The following is an 18,369-nucleotide window of genomic DNA, read 5'->3' as shown; positions in this document are numbered from 1 at the left end:
GGCGCCCCACGCCTCCCGGCCCCCGGCCGCTGTGCATTTTTGAACTCGGTGAACGGAGCCCTCACCGCACACACAAAGCCCTTTCTTTCTTCTCCTGGGAAGGGACGGGGTGGGGGAGGGCCTCGCAGATTGGAACGCTTGCTTTTTTCCTAAAGCGCAGAAGTTTTAGTTCGGAAACGAGGTGAATCGTTGGCATGTGTCTCCACACAGTGTGTCTGGTGGTTTCCGTCACATGGGCCCCTCATTTTTCTGGGGGAAACCTAGACCCAGGGCCTGAAAGATCCAAGTGTCGACAGTGAAAAAAGAAACGCCACGGGCGTGCGCGGGTGTCAGGGTAACGGTGGACCAGGCTCGCGCCGGCGAGACTTGCCCGAGACCCCGGCTTTCTTGAAAGTAACGCTGAGCGAAGTACCAGGACAAACCTCTTCCTAGTCACTTGGAAAGAAGAACTTTCCGAGTTGAAGTAGGATAGCGGTTAGTGCCTGTCCGGTGGAAAGGGCTCCAAGAAGCTTCTGAAACCCCCGTGAAGGAATTTGGGAGGGATTTTTCTTTTCAAAAAAAAAAAGTTTATTAAAGTTTGCACGATTGGCAGTTTTGTTCACTCGCAGCTTCTGAGCATTTGGTTCACCTGCTTTTGGAGTGAATTTACAGCGAAAGTTCGGTTGACTGTGAATGCGTTTGTTCCCAGTGCTTCCTGAAGATGATTTCTTCTCATGCACGTAGGATTTTATGGGCAGTAAAGGGAATCCGTCAGTTGACGGTATTCGCTGGGCAGGTTTGATAAGTCGAACTGCAAAATACCTGTGCAGTTCTTAGGTTAATAAGCAAAAAATGGCAAGTGAAGAATGAGTAAAGAGGACATTTTATTCTTTTATCGTCATGTTGCAAAATTATCCAAATATCTTCCCCACAAAGACACAGCATCTGTTTCAACTGCTAAATTCTAAATAAAATATTTACACTAAAAACAAAGATTTAGCTTCCATATTCTGTGTGGGCGCGGAACACAGTGCTGTTCTCTCCTATCAGCTGCTTGGACAACTCCCAAAAGAGCGAATGGCCTCAGGTGGGCTGGCTGGGCTTTTGGGGATGAGAAGCTGAAGACAGGAATAAAAATAGTACAGTCCTCACTGAAGAGCGGATTGTTTTTCTTCAGGGTATGCCTTGAAAAATTCATATGTAGATGAGCTATACCAAACGAATCATTTTGATATTAGTAGCGGTTTTGAAGAAGAGGAAGGGCATTCTGGGTGGCTCTTGTTAAATACCTAGCCTTCTCTTCAGTATTTTGATTTCCCTATGTCTTCTTGGAAGGGTCTCCAATTTTTCAAAATGTGTTGTAGGAGTGTTCTGAGTATGCGGATTGTCCATTATATCATTCAGAAGGTCACACTTGGATCATAGAAAAGCCAGGGAGGTGTTACTATGACATGTGTTCTGGTATCATATTAGTAGTAATATGCAGTGAACAACACTTTGCTATCAGCAGGTATAGAAAGGCAGTCCTGTTGTGTTTCTTCATTTATGAATAACTGATTAATAGGTTTGCAATTAAAAGATAAAAAGTCTGATTTTATTAGATGAGTGACAGTATTTCAAAACCACGTAGATTATAGCCAACTTGAAGGAGGCATTGGAAACCATGAAAATGCAATAGGCCCTTCTAAATAAAACATGAAGTTCTGCACTGAATTTCCAACTTCTGTCTTACATGCATACTAGTACTTTAACCAACAAGATGTAAAAGATATTGCTGACATGACTGTCAGTTTGATATAATTTGAAACTTGTATCTCAGGAAAGTAATTTACCTAAGGCAGATAAAAACATTAAGACACAATGTCAGTTAGGTTTGGAGTCTTTATTTGCAACCAAATGCTTAAAAATACAGACTACCAGGACATTTCTATTAACAGTTGAATTTATTGTGTGAATTCTCATAATTTAGTACCCTGAAGGAATAATTATGTTTACTTGAAAAAGTATGCTGGGTTTTTTGTTTGTAGGAAACTTCAGTGTAATTGTCCTAAGAACCCATCTCCTGAGAGTAGGTACCATATTTCTAGCTTCAGTGGAGCAGGTCCTGGTTGGTCTACTTACCTCCTCTAAAGTACATTAAACCTGTTAAACACCGAAAAGATTCACTTTTCTATTTGTAAAAGCTGGAAGTATATTTTGAAACATGGAACTCCTTTACCCCTCCTGCCTCTCAAAGCCCTAGCATCAAAATTCTATCAGCCCACATACAAAGTCGACAAACTTATTCTGTCCTTATGGTATGAATCTTCAGGATAACCCCTTCTATTTAATGAAATAGAGAATTGAAGCCAGTTATTAGAGGCATGGATGGACAGACAATTAAATGAGTCACTCTTTCTGCCCCATTTATATTATTTGGATATTTGTCTCAATTCCTGAGAGTAGACATGGTACTTGAGTAGATTACCTGACTCAAAATAGTTCTCCTGTCAGCTTATTTTTAGAGGCAGCAAATCAGTTGCATCAAATTGGTCAATTGTGACCTATTTCTATTTTTCTTGCTGGCTATTTATTCTCTTCCTTGTGGTGCCTCTCTGATGGAAGTTTCTCGGCCATTTTACCTAATAACAAACAATCTTTTTTTGAAATTTACTCCAAAAAGCACTGTAAAAAGGAAAAAGTGGTCCACTATATAAAGGTGTGATATATTCAGTAAGAGCCAAGTTATAAAGCTGGGAAGGAGAGAGGGGAGCACTTAGTCACTTAAATGGCCAAGTTAAACACAAGACACAATTAGGATATCTGAACCCTCAGGTGTTCATAAACCCATACCAGGGACCTCTGGAGAGGAGTGGTGGGAACCAGGGAGAAAGAGAGCCCCAGAAGTGCCTTGTTTAACTTGGCCGTCACAGTAGCTAACCCTTTGTAACTTGGCACATTTTGAAGTTATCACACTTGTGATTGACCTTTCCCCCATTTACCTTCTTTTGTACTTAGGAAGGTTTATTTTATTTTATTTTTGAGTAGAGTAATTTATTTAGAAATGTAATAGAGTGGCAAAACTTAGTCTGCAATTTAAAGAAGAAATGTAAACTATAGAATTTGAATGTAAAGGCAATGGATTTTAAGCCTGAAACCTTTTGAAAGTAAGAAAACCTGTGTATTAGGCTGTATTCTCTAGTGGAAAAGCTCTAAAAATTGTAGGTGTTAGAAAAGCCACCTCAGGGAGCTTGTACTGGCCCTGAAATTTAATAGAAACATTAAACTCTGCAGTCCTTATTTAAACACATTTTTTTCTCTTATTTTCAAAGTCAAAATATATATACTTACGGGTAGACAGGTGAAGTATAACCAAAAAAAAAGTGTTTCTCTTATATTTCATATGTTTCATTTCTTAAACAAAAAAAAACCTCATCAGTAAAGATTGAGTTTTGATTTTGGAAATGATGACATAATTAGAAAAAAAAAAGCCCCCAATTTTGTGTGTAAAGGTAATTGTTTTAAGACAGTGCAGTGCTTTGCTTTTAAGAATTGCAATATGGCTTTCCCTCAAAATTATTTTTAGACAGGTTGTGACTCCCTTTTTTCATGATTAGATTTTAACCTAAGGTGAGTTTTTAAAAAAATAAGAAAAGATACATACACACACAAATTAGGGAGAGAGATTTCTTTTCATGATTGTACAGGCAAAAATACTAATTGGCATACAGAAATGTATGCTTTACTTTTGGACTTGTATGCTAAAAAGCCTGATTATTGGAAACACTGCAGAAGCTCAAACAGTGTTTGACATCCATACTCCTTCAGACACTTGCAAATGTTCTTCTATTCATCTATCAACCAGTGACTGTTTCTTCCCTCCACCACCTTTAAATTATACTGACTAGATGTTGAAGTCATTAAATTGATTATAGTCCAATCAGTAGACAATCCGACATAAACAAAAACAGCAATTACAGTTGGCAAGGATCCCATGAGTGCTAGTCAAAGTTCCAGAACTGATGGTCCAGTGAGTCTCTTCCAAAACGCCGGTTTCACGATTTCAGCACTTCTGGCAGCATCTTCTTAAAGTGAGGGCACACAAATTCATAAGATTCCACTTGGCCTTAAAAACAAAAACATCTGTTTTATGCATGAGTGGATTGTTGTCTTTTATTCATCCAGCCAAAAAAGGACAAAAAATAGGATACTGAACATAAAAGCATACATGTAAAAATGAAATTACAAAGGGATTTGAGATTAGCAAGCAGCCTTTTATAAAGCAAGCTGTTAATAATTTTTCTTTTTTGTTTTGCCAGAGTGTTTCCATATCCTTTAAAAACCACTGTAGTTATCCTTACTGACAGCAGTGACGTCTAACAGTGATGACAGAATTTTTCAACTTTTTGCTTCCGGTAATTATACTTAGTTCTTTGTACTTGCTTATTTGGTCTAGTGCAAGACTCGCAGCATATTTGTAGGAGATTTCTTTTCACCTCAGAGGAACATTTGTACCTGCCTCCCTCTGTTTTTAAAGGAGTCTGTTTGTGAGGGCTCGTTAGTCTGGTAAATTCTAGTTAAATACTTGTTGACATAAGTTGAAGCATATTATTAAGTATACTTGCTTGAGTTTTCATTTTGATGTAAAAGCATGTAATAAGAAGAAAGAGGTTTTGATAGTAGAAAAGAGTAGGTCTACTAAGATCAATTAAGAATTTTATGAAGGGTCTCTTTTTCCTATTGATGTGTTTTATTAATTCATCTGTCAGGATTCACATTGCTGGTTTACTGTCATTAATTCTGTTGCCACAGAATACATTCCTCATGGCTGGATTTAATGGATACTATGTTCAGTTTTTCAGTTAATTTTAAGAGAGAAAGTGATTTTAAGACTTGCAGTATTTGTATATTTTAGCAGCTGTCTGCATCATTACAAATGTAAATATTATCATTAAGTAAGATGTGAAAGAATGCTTTTGAATTGAATGAGATTTTGATACAAAGGCTGATATTCCACATCAAACCTGTAGCTAAGTATTTTCCCAGATGTATTTAATTTTTTTCTTCATTGACTCCTGTTGTGCTGTCAAAGGTTAAAGTTAGTTCTAGGGGTGGGGGAGATGCATGCAACTTTCTAATCCCATTTCAATTAAATCTGAAATGTTCCTGTTTTTTGTTTGGGGACTACATGGTGCTAGGATTGCATATACCTTGTTTGTTGTAGTGAAAGCGTACTTGTCTGATTTAAAATATGTTCTGCAACAGTGTTATTACAAAGCAATTAAAACTTAAACATTAAAGTTAACATTAGTAAATTTAAATAGCTCTGTTATAGTATTAATCAAATAGTGTAAGGAAAGCTTTTAAATGGTTTAAATAATTATGCAACTCCTGGCATAAAAAGCCCGACACAAGATAAATCTTTGAAAACTAAGTAGAATCACAGCTTTTTTTTTTTTTAATAAAAAACTTTAATTTTAGGCACCTTGGGCTTTTAGCATGCATCACATTCCACTTCTAGTATAAGTAATTATGCCAGTTTAGTAATTATTAGAGATGAAAGAAATTCAGTAAGATATGAATTCTTTAAAACTTCAGTAGCTTCAGTTTTAGCAGGGATAATGATCAAGCAGCAGTTATCCTGCTGCCTGGGGACCCTGCCACAGCTACAAGCACTGGGCTGATCTTGTGGGTATCATTATTATGGCAGCACATACTATAGTTAGTATTTCTACTCTAGTTGTCAGATTGCAGAGGTTTATAATTTGGTCATTAAACAAATTTAGATTCCAATATGACTGTGTAAAAACTCCCCTTTCTTAGAACACTTTTAAAAAAAAGATTAAGTTTAAAAATTATTATTTTGGGGCAGCATCTCTTTTAATTCTATGGGATAGTAAATGCTTTGAAAAATCCTGAAAAGAAAAAAAATGTGTATGTCTGTCATTTTTATGTGTGTATGTGTTAGGTACGTGTTCATTTTGAATCTTATTTTTAAATAAAGATGATTTGGTTTGGAAAGCATATATACTATTCCCGCATGATCATAGCTCTCCCAATCTGAGCAAGGTCAAGTGATTGACATTCAGAATATTTGTTTTCATAATAGTGCAGTTTGTTGGATTTATATTTCGATATTTTGGTTATGATAATTTTTTTGTATATGTGAAACCCAAGAGTTTACATCCCTCAGTTATCACAACATATTGTGAGACACACACATACATAATCTATATACACAGAAACATACTCTAAACCTTCTATAGGAAATGCACTTTGTTTAGTAAGTCCATAAAAGTGTTAATAATGTTTTAAGGGAAAAATTGGACTTTTTTCCAATTAAAATTGGTGTCAAAGAATAAGATTTCCTTTTTGAAATTAAAATCAGCGTATCATTGAGTCTCATTATTTCACTGATTTTATTACCTTCTCTTTCCATCTTATGATTGGCTTTTTCTCAAAATTTATTATCCCATCAGTATACTGTGAAGGATATGATATGTCAAGATGGAAACTTATTTACCTGATAGGGACAAAATCCTCATTGATTACAGACAGTTCCATATATTCATACAAAATACATTTGTTGAAACCTGTAGTGAGGTGAACAGTCCACACAGTAAACTATAACTTGCTATATTATAGGAGTTTCTGTGACCTGGAATCTAAAAAATATCACTGTGCTTTAAACTTTATATTGACTTCAAGAAACAATTTCCAGCATTTCATACATGTTCTTAGCTAATATTCTTATCTTTCACAATAGAGCCAGATTAGGTCCAGTTAGTGCTTGAATAAGACTACATATTAATTGCTTTCAGCATTCCTAATGATTTAGGTTGTCTTAGTTGTGTTAAGTTTATCAGACATATGCTTTTTATCACCACTATCAGCACCTTTTGTCTTTCATTGATTACTTTTATACATTAAGAAAAGGAAGGCCGGGCGCGGTGGCTCATGCCTGTAATCCCAGCACTTTGGGAGACCGAGGCGGGCGGATCACGAGGTCAGGAGATTGAGACCATCCTGGCTAACACGGTGAAACCCCGTCTCTACTAAAAATACAAAAAATTAGCCGGGCGTGGTGACGGGCGCCTGTAGTCCCAGCTACTGGGGAGGCTGAGGCAGGAGAATGGCGGGAACCTGGGAGGCGGAGCTTTCAGTGAGCCAAGATGGCTCCACTGCACTCCAGCCTCCAGCCTGGGCGACAGAGCGAGACTCCGTCTCAAAAAAAAAAAAAAAGAAAAGGAAAAAGGCTGTAAAGTCTTCACAAACATTGATCTACCAAGTACTAATGAAGTCAAAACAGAATCATTGCTTGAATGCTGATGTATGGAGTCTGAAGTTCCTATACATAGCGGGGTTTGGGGTTGTCAGTGTGCAACTTGCAAAGTTGTATGATGTTTTGCAGACATGAGGCAAGGGTTAAGAAGAACTGTGGGCTCAAGGGAGTGCATATTAATTCCTGGAAAGAGTTGAAAATAAAAACAAACAATTAGTTATGGTCATAAGTATTGTGACTTGGATACTAGTGCTTGTAGGGAAATGGTTGCAGAGCAGGAAGAGCACGGGGGCATACTCTGATTTGCTGTGTGTTTTGGCAAGCCATTTACCCTCTGTACTCTAGGATTTAGACTTTCTGTCACTAAAATGAGGAAGCTTATTCATCATTTAACAAGTTCTGGGGGGTTTTTGTTTTGTTGTGTTTTGGTTTTTGATGCCCGTCTTATCCCAGGCACTGTACTAAGTTCTGAGGATTCAGCTGTGAACCAAACAGATATATAAGCCTTGCTCTTATGGAGCTTATAGTCTAGAAAACTGGATGAGAGTCTACATACTTTCCATTGCTTTTTAGTTTTTGGAAGAAAGCTCTGCAGGTGAGGAGAAGGACGTACATGTGTATGGTATGTTAACTTTTTCTGTGAGTTGGGTCAGATGAAGCAGTTAGACGAAATGAGTCTCAAAAACATTTTTGGCGCCGAAAGTTTGATGAACTATACTTTTTAAGAATTGCTAGCTTTGTTTTCTCTTATAATCTAAAGGGAAATATGTCCACTTGAACTGAAACAACTAAGCACAATATATAGAACTTTTACTTCCCACTCTTTTGTACTTAGGTCAGTGATGTTGCAATATCTTTTACCCCTCCTAAAAGTACTGGATAACATTTTTGAAAGTTAATCATGCAATGGTGAAGCTAATTAATTTTCTAAATTGTTTAAAGAATTTAAGGCATCCTTTAAGATAATTGGAGGTTCTTGGAGAATGTGTATGATGTTCATATTAAAAAACAGCAAAACTAAACTTCAGTTAGGAATCCCTGCTATACAAAATTGAGGTGAAAGAAGTTGCAAGGAACTTATTCCATTAAATGTGCAGGCGTAGAACACTAGGGAGTGCAGCAAGTCGGTACTAAAAAGTCCATAGTGTGCAAGTTTGACTATTTCTCCCCTGAGAGATAGGTGAATGCTTTGAAATAAACTTTTACTGAATCATGGATCTTAAGTGAGACAATTTAAGGATAATGATATTGGGTGTCTTGATGGTCTTCGTGTTCAAAGATGTGAGCACTGGAATGAATGGTGATGGTGGGGAGTGTAACTGACCGAAGAAAAAGATGATCAACATGAAATCCCTTTTGCCTCCTCCAACATCATATAGGTCATTTACATAACTATTTCATCATTATACCAAATTTTTAATCTTCAAAATAAAACCATTACAAGATAATAACACCATTTTATAGCTCCTGTTAAATGTAGCTGTTTTTTATACTTGCTGATTTGCATATTTAAAACCCAGTATGAGTGTGATGGGCTGGCAGACCTCTATGGTGGCTTTTTATCTCTGTCTTTGTCCCTGTGTCCCTAGGCTAGGAGAGTCCTTAGCCAGTTGCCTGCCCTATACTAAGTGCTCAATAAACTTCAGTGGAATCAGTATCACTTCATTTCTTAACAGTAAAAAAAAAAGGTCTCAGTGACTTCTGAGTTCCCTTGTAGCTCCAACATCCTAGAATTCTTATGTTGAGAAATTGTGATTCTTGCAAGTTGATCAATAATTCATATTAATGGGGAAAACATACTTTCAAATTGTGAACTTGACTGAGTTATAGCTGATGGAACAAAATCAAAGACTGGCCAAAATTTCCAAACGCAGTTTGGACAGCCTTACTTTCCACTGTGATTTCTTATCAAGACCCCCCATTTACCTTTGGCCGTCCAAAACATTTGAGCCAAGGTCAAAGTGTGTTGTTTGATTTTGTTATTTATTTATTTATTTATTATTATTTTTTCGAGATGGAATCTCACTCTGTCACACAGGCTGGAGTGTAGTGGTGCTATCTTGGCTCCCTGCAACCTCCACTGCCTGGGTTCAAGCGATCCTCTCACCTCAGCCTCCCTAGTAGCTGAGAGTATAGGTGCGCACCATCACGCTTGGCTAATTTTTGTATTTTTAGTAGAGACAGGGTTTCATCATGTTGGCTAGGCTGGTCTCAAACTCTTGACCTCAAGTGATCCACACGCCTTGGCCTCCCAAAGTGCTGGGATTACAGGCGTGAGCCACCACAACCTGCCAAAGTGTGTTGCTTTAAAGACAGCATTTTAATTTAGTTTGACTAGCCACCTTCAATTCATGTTCATCTCTTTGCCCAAATGCTGGTATTCTTTTCCTGCAGCAGCATGTCCCAAACCTTTAGTGATGTCCATGGCTTCACTTTGAATCTCTTCTAGGCTTAGATTGTGGATTTTCAAGTCGTAATGGTGTTGTAATGATAAAGGCTTGAATATTGTTTTCATCTCACATCTTGTGAGAGGCTTTTTCCGACCCACCTAACTTAAAGTGACCCATCTCTGTTATTCCCTTATACCCCATATGTCAAAGAAGTTGTGGCACTTCATTTCCTGGTTTCTCTATAAGCCTTTTGAGAACAGTTTGGTGTCCCTTTTCTTTGAATCCCCGTAACCTACAATGTAGACAAACAAATGTAGACACACAAACAAATGCATTAATTCAGCCAGTTGATTAATTAACAAATATTTACTGTGTTTTACTAGTCATTTAGCAGTTTAAGAGTGCTAGCAGTTGAGAATGCTATGAAGGAGACATATTGTCTATATCCTGGTAGAGTTATGATCAAGAAGTGGAAACATATTAAATAAGATGCTAGTAATTTCCATTCCTGTGAAGGGACAGCACCGATGTTAATGAGACTATTTAACAGCGATATCAGTGAGGTCAGGGAAGGATTCTGGAGGAAGTGCTTTCAAGCAAATCCTGAAGTTTCATATGTTTTCGAATGAAAGATACTGAACATGGTCATGCATTCTAAAGGATTTTTTATTGAGCACCAAGTATGTGTCAGGTTCTAGGGAGACAATATGGAACCAGTCAGACCCAACTGCTCATGGGTTTCATGGAACTAACAGTCTATGAAGACATATTATATGCCTCTTTGTGTCTCTCATAATGTTAACTTTAGATTTTACTTAGTTTTACAACAATAGTGTTCTTTCAGTTCACACAAACGGTATTCCTTTTGTGTCATTGGCACATGGCTAACTTCTGTGCAAGTTCTGGCCATATTTTAATTGTGGGCCTGGTTTTCCCATTCTAAGTAAACTACTTACAGCTACATTCATTGAGTTTTCCATTACCTAAGTCTATTAACTTTCAAATATCTGGGTTTGTTTTAATCCTTAGAATGCTCTCTAAATACTTGATCAACTCACTCATTCTGAAATTGTGAGACAATTTAACAACTGTTCTCTATTTTATGTCTTAGCTGTTTAGGAAAATATATGTTAGTCATCTAATTATGTTTCTGCTTATGATCTTTGCAAATTCTTAGCACAATTTTCACATCAAGGAGGTTAGTAAATACTAAACTGTGATAGTGCATCAACAATTCATTAGTGTATTCTGTAATTAAAAAGAAAATGACTGGGCTCAATGGCTCACACCTATAATCCTAGGATTTTGGGAGACTGAGGCGGGGGGATCGCCTGAGCTCAGGAGTTCAAGACAGGCCTGGGCAACATGGTGAATCCCCATCTTTACCAAAATATAAGAAATTAGCCGGCGTGGTGGCACATGCCTGTGGCCCCAGCTACTTGGGAGGCTGAGGTGGGAAGATCACTTGAGCCTGGGAGGTGGAGGTTGCAGTGAGTCGAGATCACGCCACTGCACTCCAACCTGGGTGACAGAGTGAGACCCCATCTCAAAACTTAAAAAAAAAAAAATGTAGAAAAACTGTGAAAGATTGTGAAAACAGTAATATGTCTACTAGCACTTTTTTCCACTTTCAACTCACATTTCCTATGCCTTTTCTGTTGTCTTTATTCTTAATTGTAGTTTACACACACACACACACACACACACACACACACACACACACACAAAAGTCTATGAGAGGTTGTTTGAATTCAACCCCTAACCATCCACGTAATTCTGTAAGAAAGGTCAGAGTGAGATGCATCGGTACTCTGGACGGCCGATTATATGTTGCCCCTTCCAACTATTCCTTAAATATCTGTTCCATGGTTAGACAGAGACAGTGAGTATAGCTAGCTGGGGTAATGTACCCAGGGAGCTAACTGGGCCAATCTTAAATTGCGATGTATATATGTGAGTGTTTTTTCTTTTCCCCAAACAAAAGCGGGAGGTCTCTATGTTGTCCTCCTTCCTAAATATATTTCCTAGCAGCCCTTCCATATAAGCACTTATGATCTCTCCCCTTTATTCTAATGACTTTGCAGTATCCATTGTATGATGGGCTGTTGTCTAGTCCATCCCCAGCTGCTGGTCATCAGGGTGTTTCTTTTTAGTTACTTATCTGTGTTGCAGGAAGCATGCATACATTCTTGCTGATATGTATGATTTTATATACATGGGATCAATTCCTAAAAATGGAATTGCTGGTTAAAGATAATGTGCATTTAAAATTTTAATGGATACCGCCAGTGTGCCCTCCAAAGAAGTAAGACCAATTCACACTGCAGTTGGCAGCAGGGTTAGAGAGTGCCTGTGTTTAAATACTTCATCCTTACTAATGCGACTTGTGAAAAAACAAACTGGTATTTAATTGACATTTTAATTAGCATTGCTGTAATTATGAGGTAGATTGAGCATCATTTCAATTGTTTATAAGCTATTTGTATTTATTTTTCTGTGAATTGCCTTTTTATTTCCTTGGGTTTTTTATCTTCTGGTTTGAAAGAGCAGCTCATATTATTAAGAAAATTAGCTCTTTGCCTGACTTATGTGTTGCAAATGTTTTCCCCAGTTTGCCTTTTGACTCTGTGGGTGGTAGTTTTTTCTCTTTTGCCATACAGAACTTCCAAATTTTTATTTTTGGTATTGTCAGCGCTTTCCCTTGTAACTAATAGATCTTGTGTCTGACATATTATAGAAAGGATTTTTTTCCTAATCTTTCTTTTCATTCTGTGTTCCCCATTACACTGGCTGCAGTGTCTTGTTCCCCCACCTCCATCTCTGTGTCCCCAACCTCGCAGAATATTTCTGGGAATATAGTAGGTGCTTAGCAAACATTTATTAAATGGGGGAAGTATAGTGTAGTGGTTAAGAACATGGGTGTTAAACTAGACTCTCTGGGTTGAAATTCTAATCTGATTGACCTTGGGCAAGTTATTAAATCACCTTGTACTACAGTTTCTCCATCTGTAAATGAGGGTCCTACTAGTACCTAATTCAAAGAGCTCTTGTGAGAATTAAGAGTTAATTAGTGTAAGCTCTTAGAATAGTGTCTGGTAGATGTGAAGTGCCTGGTAAATGTTTCTTTTTACTCTCAAAGGTTTTCTCACTTTTGTACACCCCATAGCATACAACTCTTTTCTATTCTAGAAAGTTCCTTCTTGCTGTGGTTGAAGATTGGGAATTTTTACGTACCTGTGTGGTAGCACATAGCCCTTTCTGAAGCCTGTTTTGAGGGGGCTAGAGGGATTCTCACAAAGTCTTCGCCGAGTTCAGTCTTCCACTACAGGCACCTTCACCCTGGCCAACGCATTGATCCAGTCCAAAATCTAACTTTGCTTTGCCAACATAGATAGAATTAAGAAAGAAAAATTACTGCAGAAATTCCAATTAAAAGATAATGGAAGCATAAAGTGAAGCTAATTAATTTTAGCACCTCTGCCATCTTTTTTTGGTAAGTCGGGTGGGTGTCTTTTAGGTTCTTTGCAGAAGGGCCAGTGCTAATTTACAAAGGTAGTCTAATAGTTCTTGGGAGAGGAACTGGAGACAAATAATTCACATATCATTATGAAAGTTTAATCATAGCAGATTTATTAATAATCCTTAAATTAAAAAGATAAATCTGGGCTTGGGTTTACAAAAGAATTAGTGGAACGAGGGGATGATTTTCTGCATCACCTCAGTCATCAGTAAATTTGTCTACAAGCATTTTCTTCTTGGCTTCAGAGAGAGATTCTGTGTTCTGTAGAAGCACATGTGGGTATAGAGATTGAATGTGGAAGGAGAATACAGGAATGGTCTGCTGACTGGCGGTTAACTCCCATCCATGCCTGGCTGTGTCTAGCTGGTGCTTTAATTTTATTTGAGACGTTATTTTGGGGCAGATTGACATTGCTTTCCTCTTGGTTTCTTCTTTATTCTTTCTGCAGTAAATCCTAACTGTTCAGGTTGTTTTAATTTCCCCTTAACTTCCCTTGCTTGTTCAATCACAACTCTTACTCTCTCTCTTCAGTTCGTGAAATCACCCGGGCCCCACTTCCAGATTGCTTGACTCTGCTGGCCCTTTGGGCTTTAGAAGCCCAACCTCTGTCCGCGCTCGCTGGTTGACCTTGGCATTCACTTGTCCGGTGATACTCTTCGTAGACACTATCTTTTCTTTTAACTTTTAACTAAATGTAAACTGTCATAAAGTTGTCTTTCTATACCGACAAAGTCTAAAACCTTAATATATCCAATCAGATGACTTTCAAATAGCCATTTATACTTTTTTCTTCAACCTTAATGCTAAATGAAGTGAGAGAATTAGTAATGAAAATCAGAGTGGGGAGAGCCAAGAGGATTGAGCGAGGCCACTTTTAATGAGTGGAATATCTTTAAATGATAGAAAGTGACAAAGGAAATTTCACTTTGGGATCGCTTAATATAGATATTCTGGAAAACACTTTTAAAAGGGTATTGGGTGCGGGTGCTAGTTTAGTTTCCTGAAAGGTCAGCCAGGGCTAGGGATGGACATCTGGTTAGGCGAGGTACAGAGTGTTTTGAGGACAGGAGAGGATACAGATCATGAGAGTTTAGAGCAGGGAAGACCCTAGAGATGACCCACTTGCTGTCTCCAAGACCCAAAGACCTTAAGTTACGTATTCCAGGTCACACCATGACTTTGTGACAGACTAGGGAGGAGTCTCAGTCTCTTGATTTATAATTCTAGGAACTACCTTTCATGGCTATACACATTTTAGGTGATGGGAGGAAAAGTGACTTTTCCAACCCTCTCAGACTTTTTCTGAAAGCAAAAATTACAGGCTCACTGCGCTGAGAGCATCACCTTCCTTATTCTAGTCTGAGCAGTGGAATGTCTCAGTGCTTTGGTCCTGTGTGCACAATCGGCATGTCACAATGAGTAGACACAAGGGACCCGCTGCCTGGTGGACCTGTGTTTGAATCCTGCACACTATTAACAAGCTACATGTTATTGAACCTTACTAAACCTCAGTTTTCTTACCAGTAAAATGTTAGGAATAGACCTTGCAGGACTGTCATATTAACAAACAAACATAAGGTGCTTAATGGATGTCTGGCTCTTAGCAAATCACTAACTGGTAATAGCTTTCTATTCTGGATGAAGTTCTCTGGGAAGCTGGGGAGGCCTGCATGTTTTATCCTCTTTATGTTTACCTCGTTTGCAAAGTCTCTAGGGGTGGCACTCAGTATTGCGGCTGCTTTGCCTTTTTGTGTAGAGAAGAAAATATTTCCCCTTCTGGAGAAAGCCTAAGAGGAATTGTGTGAACTTTTATATTCAACTCTTAGTAACCATTATCTACAATAAAAGGTGGGTAATGGAGCTGGAGGAGAGTTGAGTTCACTATTTTTGACAAATACCTTATGTGTGGGCACCTGTTTAACGTTTCAAAAGACACTGTGTCTTCCTTTGGCTTTAAATGTATCCTTTGTCAGTTATCATTGCTCTCATTTTATAGGTGAGAAAACTGAGTCACATACACTGGACCCATCCAGTTAGTATGGCTGAAGCAGAAAAAGAACTTGAAAGTGGGCATCTTTCATCCCATACTTTTCAAATGAAGAAGCCAAGACTCGTCATAAACCAAATCAAGATGTAGAAATAATTAATCCACTGGCCACCAGATCTCTCCTCTGATGTTCCTTTTGACTTTAGGCATTTAGATCTGAGTTCCCTCTCCTTATCTACTCTCCAGCCCCTAAGAGAAAGTTACTTCTCCAAGAAAAAGTATGATAGAGAGCATTAAAAGCAGTGGAATCCTGACAAATCTGTAATTGTATAATTAAAGGCTTTGTCTTCTGATTAAAAAAAATTGAATGCCTCTGGAAGCTGATCTGGGAGATATTTTAGTGGTGGTGGCAAGGGGGTGCTGGAGTGTTTTCTTCATTGCTGGTGAAATCTTGGAACTACTGCCTTGTAGAGGTTGAGTAGACTTTCAAAGGTCTTTCTTCTCCGTGCTGTTACTCAAAGGTCAGGAGATTTGCTTGGGTGGAGCCCACCAGCTTGACTTCTGGGAAGAAGTGAGTGATGGTTGTGCCTGCAAAGACTATAGCAGTGCACCTGGCTTTGGGCTGACTAGCCCCTGGTAATACCACACTGCCTGTATTAAACACACCATGAAGCAGATAGAGGAGAAACAAATTCATATTTCCCACTGGCAGATTAAGGCACTTTACCATCCTGAAGTTATCCCTGTTTTCTTTTGTTCGAAATATATTACATTTGATACAGTTTTTCTTCATGGCTGTGAAAGATGGACATACCCATTGCAGGGATAGGTTGTCCCAAGGACTGGTGTGGCATTGATACCTTCTGTGGAGGCAATTGGGCATGACCTGTCACTGTTTCTGAAAAAAATTACTCCAATTCTGACATCCTAGAGATGGTATTTCAGAGACAGGATGTACTTTTTTTTTGGGTAGTGTTGGCTAAATGTAAGGTTTCAAACGTGTTGGATTTTAAAAAAATACAAACAGCAACAGCGGAATTGACCAGATTATTTTCCTTATTATTCTCTTTTAAAAATAAGATGAGCCCTGGCCCTTCTGCCCACCCTCTGAGAATATGCTCCCTCCCCGTATATATTTACATATATATATATGTGTATATATATATATATAGAGAGAGAGAGAGAGAGAGAGAGTGTGTCCTTATTAAACCACATGCTTATTAAACTACATAGTAAAAAAGCAAAACAAATAAATATAGGTGTTTATTTATCAGCCATTTCCTCCTATGTGTGATTGATTTCGTTGATATTACTTTATGCATATTTGGAGATTATCTGGAAATAATCATTTGAAAATATGTTTACATATAGCATTATACGATAAAATATATACTACTCTAGTATATATGTATATATACATATGTATAGATTTGTATATGTATATGCTACATTATATACATAAATACTATACAAATATATAATATGTGGTCACATTATCCTGACAAGTGGAGATTGAGACAATATAAGTGGGAACACATTTCCACGAACAACTATTAATTTATAGTTACTATGATAATGGCGTACACGTTCACTTTTAGTTCTATCTGGGTAGCTCTGTAAATTGTGTATTGATTATGCTAATGGCACTCGTGTCTTTATTACTTGTCTGCAGATACATGCAGATTGAATGCACATTTGGTGAGGTGGTCATTCTGTAGGAAAAAGTACATTTTTAAAACCTGGCTTTTGGAGAGATTGTATTAAAACTAAAGAAAAACATTAGACTCATATGGACACCTAAGGAATTATTTTGTGTCCTAGGAAATGAAAAGTGCAGTTAAAAAATTTAAAACAAATGATGCTCTTATATTATCTTTGTTTCAAATTCCTTAAGGAAAGTGTTACAGAAATGGAACTAAATCAATAATGATCTATTTTTATAGTTTATTTTTGGTTGTGTGGCTTTTCTTGTTTTGTTTATCAGGATGAAGGAACCTTCGACATTTAGGGTTGTATGTATTTTAAAATTTATTAGACCAACTAGGGGAAGACACAATGAATTCCTTTTTTTCAATTATACATAAATTTTCTTGTAGTTTATAATAGCTCATAAGGTATAAATCACAGCCTCTTTTTTTTTTTTTTTTTTGCTGTGATCTTTCATTATACAAATTTGTGCCTTATGTTATAGGATTTTTCTTTTTTTAAAATTTCTCTTTTCCTGAGTCATCATGTTACCAAGGCAGTTGTTTTGAAAATGCTTTCTTATCTTCCTAAGTGGGATCATTTCTTACAAATGTAGACTTTTCCACTTAGAAAAGAAAAAAATCTGTTTTCATTTGTTTTCAAATTATTTTTCTTTTTAATGGCAGTTTGATTCCCAGTTTGACAGCCATTTGGAGCTGCTGAAGGGGAAAAAGAAAGAAAAAACCCAACATTTTTTCATGTTCCTGGGTGAAATAAATCTGTTTAGTGGAATATTAAATGCCCAAAATGTTTCGATTAATTTTGGCAAACTTTAGACAAATCCAATTGTCCTTGTCTTTCAAATATATGATTGCAGTTAAGGAGAGGAATTTCCTAAATTAAAAAAAAAAAAAAAGAAAAAAGCAAGTCCAAAGTCACTAGTAAAGAGAATTGGATGATAATATTGTATTGATTTTTGTGAATAAGGTTGGGGTTTACCTTCTCAAAATGTGAAAGTGAGTATTGCTACATTGCAGCAAGCCAGTGTTTCCTGATTCAAACAAAACACTTTCCCCCTAAGCTAATGCCTCAGCAATTGTTGAGATAGTTAACTTTAGGTGTCCAATTCAGAAATGTTGCAATTTGACTGGCACTGTCTAAAATGGCTGAAAAAATACAAACAGTTGGTGTAAGTATTAGTATGATATCGTTAATACAAAGGCATTTAGCCGCAGATTTTTCTTTGCTTGGGGAAACTAATGCTTTCTAACTGTGCTACTAAGACTACATAGACTTATTTAGTAAAGAGGAGCCAGATTCTTTCACAAATGTCCAAATGTCTAAATCCTAGGTTCAAAACTTGGTTTTATTTCTTACTGTAGCTGTCTTGTCTGAGAAGCAGTTTTCAGTATACCTGGTCATTATGTACTAAAGACTACACAGAAATGTTTTCAAATAATTTGTTTTCCTCCAGAGTGGATTTTTTTTTAGCAGTTTTAAAGTTGCTTTACTATCAAGAAATTAGTGCTTGATTAGCTGGATATTA

At 37.3% G+C, this 18,369-nt stretch overlaps 1 protein-coding gene across 5 annotated transcripts in view; it reads left to right on the top strand.

Moving 5' to 3' along the window:
* Window positions 1-18,369, top strand: part of ZNF521 (zinc finger protein 521) — a 293,245-nt gene that overhangs the window by 2,632 nt on the left and 272,244 nt on the right. Inside the window, exon 1 of one of the 5 annotated variants that reach the window (XM_054671694.2) lies at window positions 4,258-4,373. The exons of the other annotated variants lie outside the window; for them this stretch is intronic. The gene's annotated coding sequence lies outside the window, so the exon portion shown is untranslated. Of the gene's footprint in view, window positions 1-4,257; window positions 4,374-18,369 lie in introns of those variants that run through there. 5 annotated transcript variants of the gene reach the window in all.

Source organism: Pan troglodytes, chromosome 17 (assembly GCF_028858775.2).
Source record: "Pan troglodytes isolate AG18354 chromosome 17, NHGRI_mPanTro3-v2.0_pri, whole genome shotgun sequence".
NCBI classification, from domain to species: Eukaryota; Metazoa; Chordata; class Mammalia; order Primates; family Hominidae; genus Pan; species Pan troglodytes.
The sequence above is the reverse complement of the archived record's forward strand: the minus strand, read 5'-3'. Positions and strand labels throughout refer to the sequence as shown.